Source organism: Sinohyriopsis cumingii, chromosome 16, assembly GCF_028554795.1.
Source record: "Sinohyriopsis cumingii isolate HCF-2022 chromosome 16, ASM2855479v2, whole genome shotgun sequence".
Classification (NCBI taxonomy): Eukaryota; Metazoa; Mollusca; class Bivalvia; order Unionida; family Unionidae; genus Sinohyriopsis; species Sinohyriopsis cumingii.
The window spans coordinates 54397545-54414393 of NC_142976.1; positions in this window are offsets into that span (position 1 = coordinate 54397545).

Genomic DNA, 16849 nt, shown 5'->3' on the forward strand with positions numbered 1-16849 from the left:
AATCTTACCCAGGGTGGTTAATGTTAAATTTCCATTGTCGCTAATCTTACCCATGGGGTGTTTTTAATGCTAATTCCCATTGTCGCTAATCTCACCCCTTTCACTACTCAGGAGTAACGAAAACACTATTTTCAAAATGTATGTTGTGGTGGTCAAATTTAATGTTTGAGTGCCAATATTTTCATTTAGAACCAATTAGACTATGTGTGGCAAATTGTTCTGGCAATCCTCAAGGTCGTGTCGTACCAGCAGATAATGCTTCTTTACAATGTGTTTTCAGATTTTTCTAGGATAAATCCAATGAGCAAAATTCAATTGAATTGATCGTGCACGTGATCATATGAGCACTTTCGTTGGATTTTATTGCAAAACATTAGCGTGGAAACAAGGCATTACCTGAGAAGAATATGACAAGTGCTAGGAATTCCCTTCATTGCTCAAAATTATACACCAATCACTGTCTTCCTTCAGGTACATTTTTTGACTAAGGAGAGGGTGCGAATTCTGTCCAGTTGTAAATTTCCATTCTCTTTCCCAGTTCTCATTGATCAAAGTCATGCTCTACTTCCGTTTTTAAATACAATTTTAGACCAATGATAGCATGGGAAAACCCATTAAGCTGTAAACGTCAGTTTCCCGTTCTCTGTTCTCAAGTGATGCATGTAACTAATAAAAGCAAAGCTGGTGGCGGTCTGTCCTTGTACATATAATACAGGTGGTACAATGCAAGGATTTTCTTCTTTTTATGTAATTGTCGAAAGTAGGTGAGACTCTTGATGCCACTGAAATATAAATGTGCAACTATAAAAATATGCAACTCTTGTGATATATATATATTCAATTTATATTGCGTTGGTCATCATACAAAGACATACATGACAGTAATTGAGCTTATGGCCTACCTGTTGTGTAAGCAATATAATATATAGTTAATTTTTCTCTATAAATTTAGTTTATATATTAAGTTCATTATTATTGGAGGTAAAAACAAAAATGTTTCTTGAGTTTGAATTTAGAACCTCGGTATTCCTCTTGGGAATTCCTAGTGCACCTGCTGAATTACATATTCTGTACTAAAGTTTAATTGAGATACCTGACCTTGTTCACAACTTAAAATATTCTGAGAAAACTTATTTTTTTTACAATGATTGAAGTAAATGGAATTTCTGTATTCGTGATCTTAACATCAGTCTTAGACAAATCAATTTAGGTTGTGTTTTAGTTAATATTTCAAATTATTCCTTTCTTTAAATTATTGACTGGAAGTTCAAGGTGCTTATTGTTACTTGAACAAAATCCTCGTTTTGGAATTATACTTAATTCAGTAAAATACATTTTGGATTATATCACTGTGATTCATCAAGGATTTTGGCACATTAGCATATTCAAGGCTATTGGTATTAAGTTCAATATTGGAATGTGTTCAGATTACTAACTAAATTCATTTAAAGAAGAAAGACATGCAATTGCAAAAACAGATTTGCAGAAAGAGGAAAGCGAGAGATATAACGAGAAGATATGTAAATTGAAATTAAATGGAAGAGAGGAAAATACAGAGAGAAAGAAAAACGAGAAATGCAATTTAGATTAAAGGAATTAGAACTGAAGAGTGGAAAGCCCTACCCCATCCATACGGGCTCCGATTTTGATGCTGTCATAAATAATAGGTTAGTGCCCATTTTTTAGAGAAAAGGAAATATATCAATATGGCCAAGATAGCATTGGAATCTGTTTTCGAAGATGTACTTATTGGCAAAGCTAATGAAGTCTACACTTCACAGTCATTACAAAAATAATTGTTAATTATAATATGGTTAAGGAATGTATCTTGAAGGGTTATGAGTTGATATCTGATGTATATCAACAAAGGTTAGGAAATGTAAAATAAAAACTAACTGGAGAGGCCCATGCCGAATTTGCAAGAATAAAAATGAAATACTGGATAGAAAGCCAGAAAGATCACGATAACCTCAGACAGCGAGTTGAAATATTCAAGAATTTCATCAATAGTGACGCCAAGACCTACATCGACGAGTAAAAGGTCGAAACGTTACACAATGCTGCTCATACAGTTGATGATTATTCCTTGACTCAAAAGTTTCTTTTGTATGTAAGTCTTTCTCTCAGCAGTTTTCTGGTACAAATCATCTCAGTCTCGTAATCAGTACTTTCTAGTCTCAATCTGGCACGTTTTAGGAATCATACTTATGACAAGACCTATAAGGAATCTTTATCTCTTCCAATGTGCACTTATTGCAACAAAAAAAGGACCTGTTATTTCTGACTGCTACACTTTGAAAAATAAGCAGCATAATAAAGACACATTACAAATACTCTAATTTTGTATGAGGTCCAAGTCGCAATCCTGTATTGAAAGCAATACATTTGTTGGGTAAAAAAGACTAATTTTATTATTGAGAATTATAAGCCATTCATGTCAAAAGGTTCTATATCACCAGTGGGGTGGGGGTGCAGTTATGCCATGCCTATCCTATTAAAATATTAAGAGACACAGGAGTTTCTCAGAGTCTTTTATTGTCAGATACACTGCCCGTATCTTAGAAATCTTCTAGTTGAAGTGTTCTTATTCATGGCGTAGAGTGCGGCTCATTTTTCCTCTCCATTTTAGCGAACTCATTAACTTTGGGTTATGAAACACAGTGATGGACCTACGGAGCTGCTATGACCACCTACCAAATAATGTTTCAAACCAAAGCACTAAAAATAAATAACAGCAGGAAGATGAGAAGAAAAAGAACGACATTAAATATTTAAATTGCATTATAATTTAGTTAAGCAACTGAGATAAATATGGCACACATTTCCCTGCATATAGTGAATGGTTGTATAATCATATTCACAAAAATGTAATATAAAAGATGCAACATAAAGAAAGTCATTTCAGTCAATTTGTATGTCATTATTGAATATATACAAGGAGCTGGCCACAGCCTGCATGTTAAGTCCACTCGTGAACTATATAATTTTTTTTTTGATACAATGGTATTTAAGTGAAAGAAAGTTTAAAATAAATCTTTACCATTGAGGATAATCTAGGGACATGACAGATGAAAGAAAGGACATAAACCTCCATCCAAGGGATATGAATCTTGACAAAGTTGACATCACAGGAAGACACGCAACACTACTGCATTGTTACATAAATACGTCGTCTAAGTTATCTTTAGTGCCTGAATGTACAGTCTCTTATAATGAGACAAGGTAGTGCCTTCCAAACTTCATGAAATATCAAACTATCGATTTGTTTTTTAAAGTAACATCAAGAACCGAGACAATATCATTTATAAAGCGTACATGTATTTGAATAGTTCAAATCATGTCATCTTTACTTTTTCAGAGAAAGAAGCAAACAAACTTTAAGTCATCTGTGATATAATTCCAATTAGAGTTTTCCCGTTAAGTTCAAACAGTGCAAACGATATAAAAATGAGAAGTGGGCAGAGGACCTTTGAGGATACTAATAACAGGTGCTAAAATACATGTCAAGAATATAGATGTGATATAATCTCATTGATTGACATTTTAAACATCTGACAACCTGTTGCATGAACAGATTCATCTGATAGATGTTTAATAAGGTTTTCTTCAGAAAATTCAGACAAACTTGAGTTTTAGCAATGGAAGTTTACTAGACATGCATTTAAAGTATGCAATGTTCCATTTTAAAACCTTTATATTTCTTACCAAAGTATACATGGGTAAAGAAAGTAAAATATGAACTTCTTTAAAACTAATTAAAAAACATGTACAGGAAAAGCATATTTGTGAACAACGCAAAATTTAAACAGCTTGTTAATATTTATACAGCGGTAATCATGACTTCAGAGACAACACTATTTGCTGATGGAAATATTCAAATTTACATTTTTGAAACATGGCAATATTTGCAATAATTTTTTATGAGTGACACAAATATAAGAACTACTTCACTGCCAGATAACTATTTGCTTAAGAAAACTATGAAAAGGTACAAATAGCAAAACTATAAAGCTAAACACCAATTTAAACTTTCATGGCTTGAATGCAAATTAATCAGATTATCAAACTAAAATCTAAGAACACACTACAATCACAACTGGAAAGTCTACCTTATTTTGTCGTCCTATAAGTCGCTATGAAATTTGTTGATTTTACAAATTGTGTACAGTGTCTTTCATTCATCCATATATAAGAGTATAAGACAGAGCCATGCTTTATCTTTTTCACTACTGTTTGTTTCACAGAACATCATGAACTTTATCCTATCTGTAACTCCATCAATTTGCAGATCAGATCGGCACCATTAAATGTAGATAAAGGTACCCAATTCGTTTCACACAAAATATTTAAAACAAATTAGCTACTTTTAGCTACAGATGGCCTGAAAAATTATTGAGTTAGAGATATAAAATTTCTCGATGATGTGTGAAATGCATTTAGTAATGTCCGTTTTCAGGCACATTAATGGTATGACTGTATGTATTTCAGATCACCAGCAATAGGGACATTGCATCACTGGTGCTTAAATACCTTTTCCAGAGTTCTGTTTTGATGAGAAGCATGTGCATTACATCGCCTTTCGTGCTATTTTGTATATTAGTACCTGTTATCTGAAATTTGTGTGAAGAAGAAAACAATAATGAACTAAACAATAAATGGAATCTATTCAGATAATAGTCGTAATCTTTAAGTCTCAAAGTTTAAATAGTCACACTATTTAATCCATATAAACTCCATTTACGTCAAATTCCGAAAATGACCATTTAGTCATATTGTGTAGTTTTCTTTGTATGCACGATGACCTCTCCATTCCGAACAAATAAGAGTACGTGCATGTACACTTCCTGTTGTTAGTCGGCATGTGGTTTTCTTTTTTGCTGATGCTAATTATTACTCTGAATGACAATATTTGTCACTCGTTAAGAAACGTGCGCACCTGTAAGCACCTGTCATTACATGGTACCGTATTCACAATACCTTATGGGTCGACTCAGTTCCCGATTTAATCTGGTCTGCTAAACAATGACCTCAAACGGATTTTAACTGGAATGACTTAGCTCAAGCATGAGTGTATTTAATTAGCATGTAAATAACACTGCAAAGCGATTTTGATTTTGAGACAAAGGATATCATCATTAAAACTAGACACAGTGGTATCAACAAAACACAGCATTGCCTATGTATAAGGAGTATGAACACTATTGTCAAGTAACCTGACAAAACAGATTACAATTGTCCTGAAAACTCTCTCGTATCGAGGCATATTTTATTTGATCACGATCTCGACTACCTACAAACACGTGTTCGGGGCCCCGAGTGGCCGAGTGGTCTAAAGCGCTCTTCGTTACGGATCACTGCCATCTCACCTCTGTCTGCGGCGGTTCGAGTCTAAGATTCAGCCTTGTGGGCATGTGAGAAAGCTTGCCAGTAGCTTCTCGTGGGTCGGTGGTTCTTTCCGGGGTTTTCCGGGTTCTTCCTCCACCATTAATACTGGCCGCCATGTATAGCCTATCGTGCTGAAAAATGGCGTTAAACCCCACAACAACAACAACAACAACAAACACGTGTTCAACACGCATATAAATTTTAAGATATGAGAAAAAGGAAGACATATAAATAACAGTCAGTATCCATGAAATGAACAACGGCAGAGATTCGAAAGATAGACCACCTAAAGACTCCTTTCTCTCCAATAGATTGCTTTAAATGGCCATTCTTTTCTCTCGTTCTCTCAGCAGTTTTGCACAATCCTATTTATACAGTGCCGATTTAAACTTACGTTCCAACAATATAAATGTAACAATTGCAACAACAAAAAAAAAAAACAACTCTTGTACATATTTTAGCAGGCTGGTGGCGGGCAGGAGACATTCTGTTATACAACATTAATGGCTTCCCTGAGGATGATACAGTAAATGATGACGGTTGTAATGCTGGCTCTGATCTTGGCTTCAAGGTCATGGCAGACTGGAAAAAAAGAGGGTTCTTATATATAAACAGGCCTATCTCTCTTGGTTGGTTTCTACTCTGTGGTGATTGCATAGGAAACAGAATATATTATTGTGCTTATTAATAATCAGTCCCACCGTCGCCAGTGTTGATGGTGTTGACGTTTTATCAGATATGGCGTCCCGCTTTGGTCTTCTGGACTTTTTCTAAGTAGCAATTAGAATATCAGAAATGTCTTAATCTTCTAATGAAAGTTTGCGTATGATGTCAGATGTCCTACCTTCAAGTACTGCTTGAGTTTGTGGTAGCTCATTGCGTTGGACACCGTTTTGACTCCGCGTCAACAGCTTTAACAAATCGGCATGGGTGATTTTTTTCTGTATGTTGTGGAGTTTCACAGTCTTTATCATTATTCCAGTCATGGTTACATTGTGTTCCTTAGCAGCAGGGAGGGTGTACAGACCAGGTGGCTCAGATAAATTTAACCCTCCCACACAAACTTTATCCGTAGAAGCCTCAGAAAGCAGAAATAACGCCTCCTGCGCAAATTAATCCGCAAAATTTCAACCCAAAGTGCATTTTTAGGCATAAAAAAAAACAGCATTTTTTGGGGGGGGGTATTGTAAAATTTGTTTGTTATTGCAAATTCCGGCTGCGGATGTTAATTTTATTTCACAATAAAACAATATAGTTGAAAATAAGATGAGTCGAAAAGTTAGCACAGTTGGAGAACCTCAATCTGCTAGATTAGCGCGAGAGCAATTAGCGGCATTAAAGAAGTTTATTCCGACAAAACGATTATTTAAGAAAAATGTTCGTGGTTACGAAGATATGCAACATGGAATTTCAGAAACTTCGGCAAAATGGTTGAAGCCAGTGACCGGAACAATTGAGCAGGTTGTATATGGCGACGAAAAAGATCCAGATGCTAGAAAACGTGGAATCTTTCCTATGTTGAAAGGTATTGAGGATCAATCACGAACATTACCCGAGCGATTAGCAATAGCAGCAGCGGCGCAACAACTTGCAATTACTGATGGAGGAAAACCTGGAGATGGAAAACCGGGAGGAAGAAAAATCTCAATGATAAAAGGGAAGTTTAATATTGATAATTTAAGAGAAAATTTCACCGATGAGGGATGGGAAATAATATCGCAGCCCCTCTCGACATTGTATAATATAGATGAGATTGGCCAATTTGCGGAGGAATATTTTAGTGGTCGAACTGAATTTTTGACTGCAGTGGGGAAAAAAAGATATGCAACTCGCGATAGTTGGTATGATATGGTATATAAAATTTACACACAAACAACATCAATAAGTAAGACAGCGGATCCGCGTTACAGAAGGTTTTTAGAAACGGCAAGAGATACACAAAAATATAATAAGCAAATGGCGGAAGAAAGAAAACAACTGGAGAAAGAAAGAAAACAACAGGAAAAAGAAGAAAGAAAACAACTGGAAAAAGAAAGAAAACAACAGGAGAAGAAGGAAAAAACTAAAAAACGAGGGAGAAAAGAAACATCACAGGAAGATATTCAACCACAGGAGCCAATATTTCAACCAGAGGAATTAGGAGCTAGACCAAAGGAAGATATTCCACCACAGAAAAAAGAAAGAAAATCAAGAAAGAAAAAAGATCAGAGTGATGAACCGATAATTGTTCCCGAACATGTATCATCACCGGCTATTAGTGTGTTTAAAATTGATCCTAGTGTAACAGCGGATATTTATTTGAATCCAAAAAGATTTTATTTACTTGGCGACTATGATTCAGTAGTTCAAATAGCTGCGGATGATTCTACGAAAAATAAAAGATTCTTTTTGCGAAAAGAATTTGATGCTGATAAAGTTAACATACTTGATTGGTATGCGATAATGTATTTTGGTAGTTTAGGAAAACCAGTAAGATATTCCGATGAAGATTTTGCGAAATTTTCATCGGATGTTGGTAATTACAGAATAAAGTTATCAGAGGGAAAAGCAAGATTATCAACTTTAATAACACCTAAACAAGATAGTCCTGAAAAGTTTAGTCCTAAAAAAATTTATAATCCCACAGAGGAACTTATTTCTAAATTAACATACCCCCCGCGTGTAAAATCACTTGAAGAAGTTTCTATTTTACAACCATATGCTCCTCTTGAAAAGGCTCAACTGAGTAATCTTCTTACTATAAAGGATAAATATCCTAAACAAGATAGTCCTATAGGGGATTTGCCACCGAAGTCATCGTCATCAGGGTTATCTTCATCGTCGTCAGGGACATCTTCAACGCCGTCAGACGATTTATTCTACGTAACGCCATTACAATCTCCAGAAACAAAAAAAACAGGAAGTGGATATTCAGTTTGTCCCGATAGTGTTGTCAACGATGTATCTCGCCTCGAAGTATTAATCGGAGGAAAGCGAGCAGGAAATAATTCTCGTGAGATAGTCAACGAAGCATCAGATATTTGTCAGCGATTATTCCGTGGTGGTATCATCGATTCTCACATTTACAAGGAGTTTGTCGATGAACTCATCGATTAAATCAACACAATTGAAATAATATGATTATTCATAAACATCAACGCAGACCTAATCAGGTCCGCATAGTAAACTCTCGATTGCCAGTATACAAATATATTCACGGTAATGGATTCGGCGATATCATTGGAAGTCTTGTCACGCGAATAGCACCTAAAATTGGTCCCGCGATCAAACAACTAGGATTGAAAGCGATAGGAAAGATAGGTGAGACTGCTGTTTCTGGTATCGGTAATTTGGCCAGTAAAGGCTTCAACGCTATCAAAAATAAAATATTAAGTTTAGTACGTAAAAAGCAACCTGTTAAATTACCCATTACCAGTGAAATGCCACCCGAAGTTAGTAAGGCCATAAATGATGCGGCAAATAAAAAAATAAATGATCTAGCACAGGAAGCTGCTATAACAAATCTAGCGCAGGAAGTTGCTAATATAAATCCAGCACAGAATGTTGCTAATACAAATTTAGCAAATACAAGTTTTATTTCAGGTAGTGGTCTTCGTTTTAGACGATATTATTAATAATAAATGTTCGCACAAGTGTCAAATGAAGTATTTGATATGGACGAGCCAGTAGGTAGGGACACATCAGTGCGAGATTTCCAGTATTTCTCGTACGATGTAGTTGAGCCAGATTCAAGAAATCGGAAGGAAATTCAAGTCCACGATACAACAAGATATTTTCTTCCATCTGAGGCTTATATCGAATTTGTTGGTAAAATTGTAAAGGCAGCTGATGGTACCAACTACGATGCGGATTTTGGTGTTGGTTTTGTCAATAATGGTATCATGGCATTATTCAAGAATGCCACTTACATGATTGATGGAAGAGAGATTGAATCAATTACGAACAACGTTGATATAGCAACGACTATCATAGGTCTAGCAAGATACTCGGATGATTTTACCAGATCAGCCGGTCCTAGTATGATGTTTGCCAAGGATAATTCCAACTACCCTGAACATTTACCATTTGATATTGGTAGACCGGTAGACCTCGCTGGCCAACCCGCTGATGTTCGTTCAGCGATGATTGCCCCCAATGGCAATTACAATCTTGGATTTGCCATAAGAAAAAATATGTTGAAGGGAGATGAACGAAAATTCTCCTGTGCAATTCCATTATCTCATATTTTTGGATTTTGCAGACATTTCAGAAAAGTTATTTACGGAGCGAAGCATACGATATCTTTCGTTCGAGATGCCAATGATGACAGAGCCATTTGGAGAGATCCTGGTGATCCTGGTAAAGTTGTCCTTGAAAAAATTACCTTGTGGATGCCAGCAATAACACCGTCGATGATCATAGAAGAAAAATTATTATCATTTATGAATCAAGGAGGAAAATCCATCATGTCTTGGTTGACAACAATGACTGACTCCAACGAAAATGTTAATATGGACGGAATTTTTACCTGGCGAATTGCGTCACAGCAGGGCTCTTCCGCACCCAGACATATCTTTGTTGCTCTGCAAAGCATGATCAGAGACGATCAAAATCACAGTAATATGATATTTGATAAATTCGAGGCAACAAACGTATCGTTGAGAATAAATGGCCAACAGGAGCCATCAGAGGAAATATCCATTGATTTTGAAAATTATTCCACGGCACGCGCGTATCATCGATTACTAAGTTTTATGGGACGCGATCAAAATATTGATACCGGATTGCAAATATCACAACTAGATTTTAATACACTCTATCCTATCTATTACTTTTCCCTGGAACATCTCGATTTAGTAAAGCAGTCGGTTGTCGATATTCATTTCAAAGCCAGAATTAACACAGGAGGACCAGCAAGAGCAATCGCGGTTATTCTTAGTGATAGAACAATGATCCTGGAGGGTATCAGTGGTAGAATGAGAGTTATCGACGCTCCCGTAGAGAACATGTAATAAATTCTAAATTTAGATTAAGTGATTATTAATATGCCATACGATCACGTCAGCGTAACTCTGACCCCCGGTCAGGTGAAAAAACTTCAATCAGCAACAGCAGCACGACGAGGTTTAAGTTTAACCTTAAAAAGTAATCAACTTCACGGTGGACCTAACAAACTATCGTTAACTAAAAATCAACACGGACATTTCACCAGAGCCAGATCAGCAAATACTGGTATTCGCTTGAATCTCTCAATAGGAGCAATCAGAGATATGATCAAAGTAGGTGGTATTTTTCCATTGGCTGCGCTTATACCCGCGTTAATAGCAGGCGCAAAGGCAGTAGGATTAGGTGCACTTGGTGGGATAGGTTCCGCAATAGCAGGAAAAGTTGTTGGAAGAGGATATCGTAAAAAAAAGGGAGGTTTTATCTCCCCCTTCTCTCTTCTCGCAAAATTGATGCAACCGCAACAAGGATCAGGCCTTTATCTAAGACGACCCCCGTACGGATCCGGTCTAAGTCGAGCCTACCAGCCTCAAATTTAGATTTAATAAGTGAAGCAAAAAAAAAGAAAATAAAATTTTTCAGAGGCGTATTTATGCGAGATCAACTACCAGATAAACCAAATCCCACCGAGACAGGAATAATAAATCTCGATAAAAATTCCGGTCCTGGCACTCACTGGGTTGCGTATGCGATTAATCCTCGCGAAGTTATTTACTTCGACTCATACGGATTAGCACCGCCAAATGAATTTATCAAATATGTGTCAAAACTAAAACTTCCGGTTTGGTATTCAACACTTCCAACACAAACATTAGCGGATCCACCAATATGCGGACCGGAGTCAATTAACGTCCTTGATGCAATTTCAAAATCATCCAATCCTTATCGCAAAATTTTATTTGAATATACCGTAGATAAATATCATGGTTGACATTTACGGTAGATCTCTCTTCAGAAAAGAAAAAAAGGGAGCAGTCGACATCGATACATCAAAGTTTGCAACCAAGAGCGATATTAACAATCTTTTATCGCTGTCAGAGGTGGATCCTGGTGAAGTTGCTGTATTTCAAAATGCAGAAGGGCGATTACAAACTAGTAACGTTAAAATAACTGACATAATCAAGCGAGACGAATACCGCGATCACATTAGTCAATTTACTCGCCAATCGGAGATGGTATTAAAATCTGTTGCTGATATCGCCGATATTATAGCAAAGTTACCCCTGAAGGCCGATAAAACATTACACGACGAACTTCAAGATAGAATGACAAAAAGACTTAACAAACTAAATAACGATCTTAAAAAACTTGACGATATTTTAGCTAAATTTAGCAAAAAATTTGACGAGAATATAAAAACATCAACTGATACTTCCTCCGTATCAGATCAAGCATCACATGACGATCTTAGCGAGAAAATAAAAAAAATCAACGAGGAAATTACTAATATTCTTGCCAAAATTAACGAAGTAAATATCTCGATGAGTCAGAAAATCGATAAAACATCAATCGACGATCTCAACAAAAAAATAAAAAAAATCAACGAGGAAATTAACGAAGTAAATATCTCGATGGGTCAGAAACCATCGATCGACGATCTCAACAAAAAAATCAACGAGGAAATTATTAAACTCGGTAATGTTGTTGTTCCTGAATTTACCAGGGGAATTAACGCGATGCAAGGACAAATAAAATCCATCAACGATGAAATTAACGTGGTACGTGAATTAGCGCGTCAAAAAGTCGATACATCAATGTACGACGAAAAAATTCGAGATTTAAACACGAAACTTCTTGCTGCAACAGCAAAAATTGATCAATCCGCCGATAAAACTGGTCACGCCACTGACGTAAAGCAATTAGGTAAGGAAATTATCGAAATAACCACAAAAATATCGTCAATGAACCTTGGAAGATTATCGCGAATTTCGATACCAAAGGAAGTAGAAACAAAAAATCTTACCTGTAGTGTGCCACTTGTGGTAGAGGTGCGAGAAGAGACACTGTGGACACCCGTGAATAACAATTTTAAATTTAACCCACCAATTAGCGGATATTATCGAATATTTGTTCAATCTTTGGCAAATTTTAAGGTAAAAAATATTCGTGGCATTTATGGAGAAAATTTTATTTGTATTATGCACAAAGGTTATGAGAATATATTTGTGTTAGAACCACCAGATAGAACCAAAATGGAGATTTATTATTTTGTAATTTTCGAATATTTATCAGGAGTGGCAGATGTTGGTTGATAATTTATAAACTGATTTATTTATAACAAATTAAATCGACTGGATAATTGTTATCGTAGATTAATAAATGACCGCATCTGATTACCGTTACAATCAGGCGCGATCATGGCAGGATTCGTTGCGAAAACAACTTGACGATTATCAGATAAAAATAAATAAATACCAGCGCAAATTAGTTATCATTGATGTTGCAGTGTACGCGGTATCGGCCGTGGTCGCTGGTGCAGGAATAATTCTATCCGCGGTAACAATGATAGCGCCAATCGTTGCAACAATAATAATCTCGTCAACAACAGCAATCGCGGGTGTTCTTAATATCATCGCGAAAAAGATATCCTCGTGCACAAGTGAAAAGTTATCTTCGTACAAAAGTAAACTTACTAAGATCAATGATGCATACTCGAAGTTATCATTGTTACTTTCTGAAAGTCTCAACGATGGTATTATATCCGATCTAGAATTTTCTTCAATGATTAGTATTTACTCGGAGATTGAACAAATGAATATTAATAATGTCCGAGCTAGCCCAGATCGTGACAAACACGACACCGCCGACAACAACGTTAATATCGTTAAGTTCAACGAAACCAGAATTTAGCATTAATTTCTCAACACCAATTAGCGTTAACGAGATTGCATTAACACAGTTGCGTGTCTACAACAGCTGGCCTAATGTTAGATCGAAATCATTCGGTAATTTGATGCCAAATAATTCACTTGTTTTTGCAAATAAAAATAAACCCGATGGAACACCCGATTGGATCGTCGTTGGTATACCAACCGGTAGTTACGAAATTGATCAGCTGAATAATGAGTTTACCACTAGAATATCAAATTTAACCGGCGATGCTACTCCGGGAATAAAGATATCTTCACATGATCCAACACTATCGTCAATGATAGAAGTGAAATCACCGTACGTGGTAGATATTTACCAATCATCGATCAGGAATATATTAGGTTGGCCCGAGGTCGCACCTCTGATAAAACCAAAGAAATCGGATGTTATTATTCCAGGTTGGTATGATGAAACCCTTCCAGAACTACCGGAACCAAAAAAGGAAGATTTTACAACCGACGAAGGATGGTATGGAGATATCAAACACAAACCTTTGATCCACAGCGCCATCAATCTCATGAATAACCACAAAATTAACCTAGTAATATTCGCTTTCACTTTTATTAACGAAAGAATTCTCTCATGGTTGCCTCTTCCTAAAATCCCCCCAGATGTGAAAATCTTCGACGCTACCCACATTAACAGGATAATAGCCCCCATAGACGGTATCTTGGTAAGAAGAACACTAGACGAGTTTATTCAAGAACACGAATTACAATTAAATTTATTGCGAGGATCATTTCATGAATGCATCCTAAATAAATCTGGTTCATGTAGCGAAATTATAAAGCACGTGAAAATTTTAAATCAACTTGCGAATGATATTGAATATTATCATGATATGTTTATTCGGGCGATAGTCGACGATATATCAATTGCCGACTATGTTCTTCCTATTAGCAAATTCGAGTTGATCAAGAACTCGGGTGAGAAACAAAAATTCATGAGAGTATTTGAATTAACCGAGGAAACATTGCCAAATTTCAAATTTCCCAATTCTGATTTTGATGCGATGAGAAAATCCGTCACTGATACCATCGATGATTTATTTCCGAAATTACATGCCGCATGGACCAAAAAAATACATTCAGAATTGATTCTTAAACACAATAACGATCCTGACAAAGGTGGACGGCACATATCGCCGGGTATCGTTAATATAACGGAAGTTATCGCGATTTATCTTCACGCGGATGTTGTCGAGGGTAGTTATAATGCTGATGCGTCAGAGTCAAATCAAGCCCATCAGGGTTTTATTTTATATTCATTTTCACCTAGCGCATCTCCTGGTTACTTGATAATAAAAGAACCAATGAATCCGTTTTACCTGCGATGTCATAATCGATTGTTGACAAGAATAAATTTCAAACTAACGGATCAGAAAGGAAATTTACTTGATATACGAGGAGAAACTGTAAGTATCAATCTTTTGGTGAAATCGTGAGAATCTCTGATTTTTAAATCGCAAGTGAGATTTTCCAAATCTATCTCCGTGGGAAAAATGGGCGAAAAAAATAAATAAAACCCAGGAGAATTTTCAAAAAATTAATCTTTTTTTTGTTTTGCGGAGATATTCAATTATTCTTCATCGATTTCCGAATCAAATATTATTGGGATATAAGAAAATTCGATCCAATTGCCGAGATTATATGAAAATGTAGCGTGGATTATTTTTTCTGCCGCTCGCCGCACCGATGCTGAACTAATATTATAATATTTCGCAGCTGATTTCATCGATTCGAAAGCGATCTCCTCACCTGTTTCTCGATTTATCGATTTAACCGCCTTAGCTGGTCGCCGTCCGCCACTGGTATTAACAAATCTTGCATTTTCACTCGGAGTTACCGCGCGAAGATTAGAAAGTTTGTTGTTAAGTTTATTTCCGTCAATGTGGTCGATAACCAAATTATCCTTGATGATTCCATGAAAACACTCGAATATAAATCTGTGAGAAAGATAATTTATTTTTTTATTCTCGTTGAAGTTACACGCCAAATACCCCGAATTACAAACATTACCGAGATGATACTTTGTTTTGATATTTCTGATATTACCATCGGCAGATGCTTCGTAATTCTTAATGGTAGGATGAGATCTATACTCGTGTGAGATTTTCATTGCAGGGATCGTTGATTTGTGATTCATATACAATATTCTGTTTGTTTAAATCGTAATTTGCTCTGAAACGATTAATATAATCTTCTTCACAAGAAATTACTGACGAGGATCTTTTTTCATAATATCTTCGTAACTCACGATATTTTTTCCCTCCACAGGAGAAACACAATCTTGTCTTTCCTCGAATACCAACTTGGCAAACTAAACATCGCTGTGGTCCTTTGTTACCTCGTCGAATTTCGTATATATGAGCGCCACAATATTCACCTCTGCAGGATTTGTCACATGTTTTTGTTGATCCAACTGTTATCCACGCGCATTGCTTCATTATAATTTAAACATTTGTCTAAAATATAATAATGGATATATTTGATCTTGATGAGGCAGAATTTATCATTCCTGAAGTTGATCGTGCTAAGAAAGAATTTTTCGATGATGGAGCGATTCATACCTGGTCGACGTGGAAAACTAACTTCGTTAATGCTACGATGAATCTAGAGCGAGCGAAAAAGATAATTGAGCATATAAAATCTGAACACAAGGAAGAGCGATTTATCTTTGGAATAAAATTTATTACACAAATGCCCGATGACATTTGGATTATTCGTGATAAACGAGATCCGGTACGCGGCGGTAAGAAAAATGTTGTTCTTGATAAAAATTCGAAACCAGGATTGCTGCTGGGGATTGATGGTCCTTATTATGCTAGGGCGTATCCTTCTAGTGCTGTTGTTTATGGAATTTATCGGCTGAATAATAATCCTGATGTGAAAAATCTACCCGTGATGAAAGAATCTCCGATGATAAACTGCGTGGCTGAGCGAGTTATCGAACACATGAAAAATGCTCGTCGCGGATCTGGTCTAACTCAATTGAGATTGGATAAAATTAATTCATGGGCAAAGACAGTTGTTGATGGCGCATCAATCGATGATGTTGCTGCGTTAAGTAAGAAACTTAAATTTCCTATTACGGTTAAAACACTATCGGGTGAAATATTATATTCATCGCCGTATAATTCTCGAGGAACACCAATCGAAATTGTTGATCATAATTCACATGCGTGGAGTCAGTCGGTAATGATATTCCCGCGAGATCGTGTTGTTAAGTTTTATCCCGTGGAATCCAAAGATAGTTCCGATGCAATGTTTAGATATATCAAACTATTAGCCAAGTCCGATCCAATATCGATTTGGTTATTTTCTAGCGAAGAAAGATACGATCAATTTATCTTGCCACGCGGAGATATTTACCGAGATGAAATATTACACGAATCGATGAAAAATATCGCGGAGAAGTATTCGTCAAATCCAGATCAGTTACTGACAAATTGCTTTACTGTTCCGTCTGTTGCTGCTCACGCTGCTAAAGAAAGAAATTCGTGGAAACCTACAAGAAATGAATTTCTCAATGATATTCAACTTAGCTGTATCGAATACGGCCATGGAGGATTATGGAATACCAAATATTATTTCGAAGATATGATTTCCGT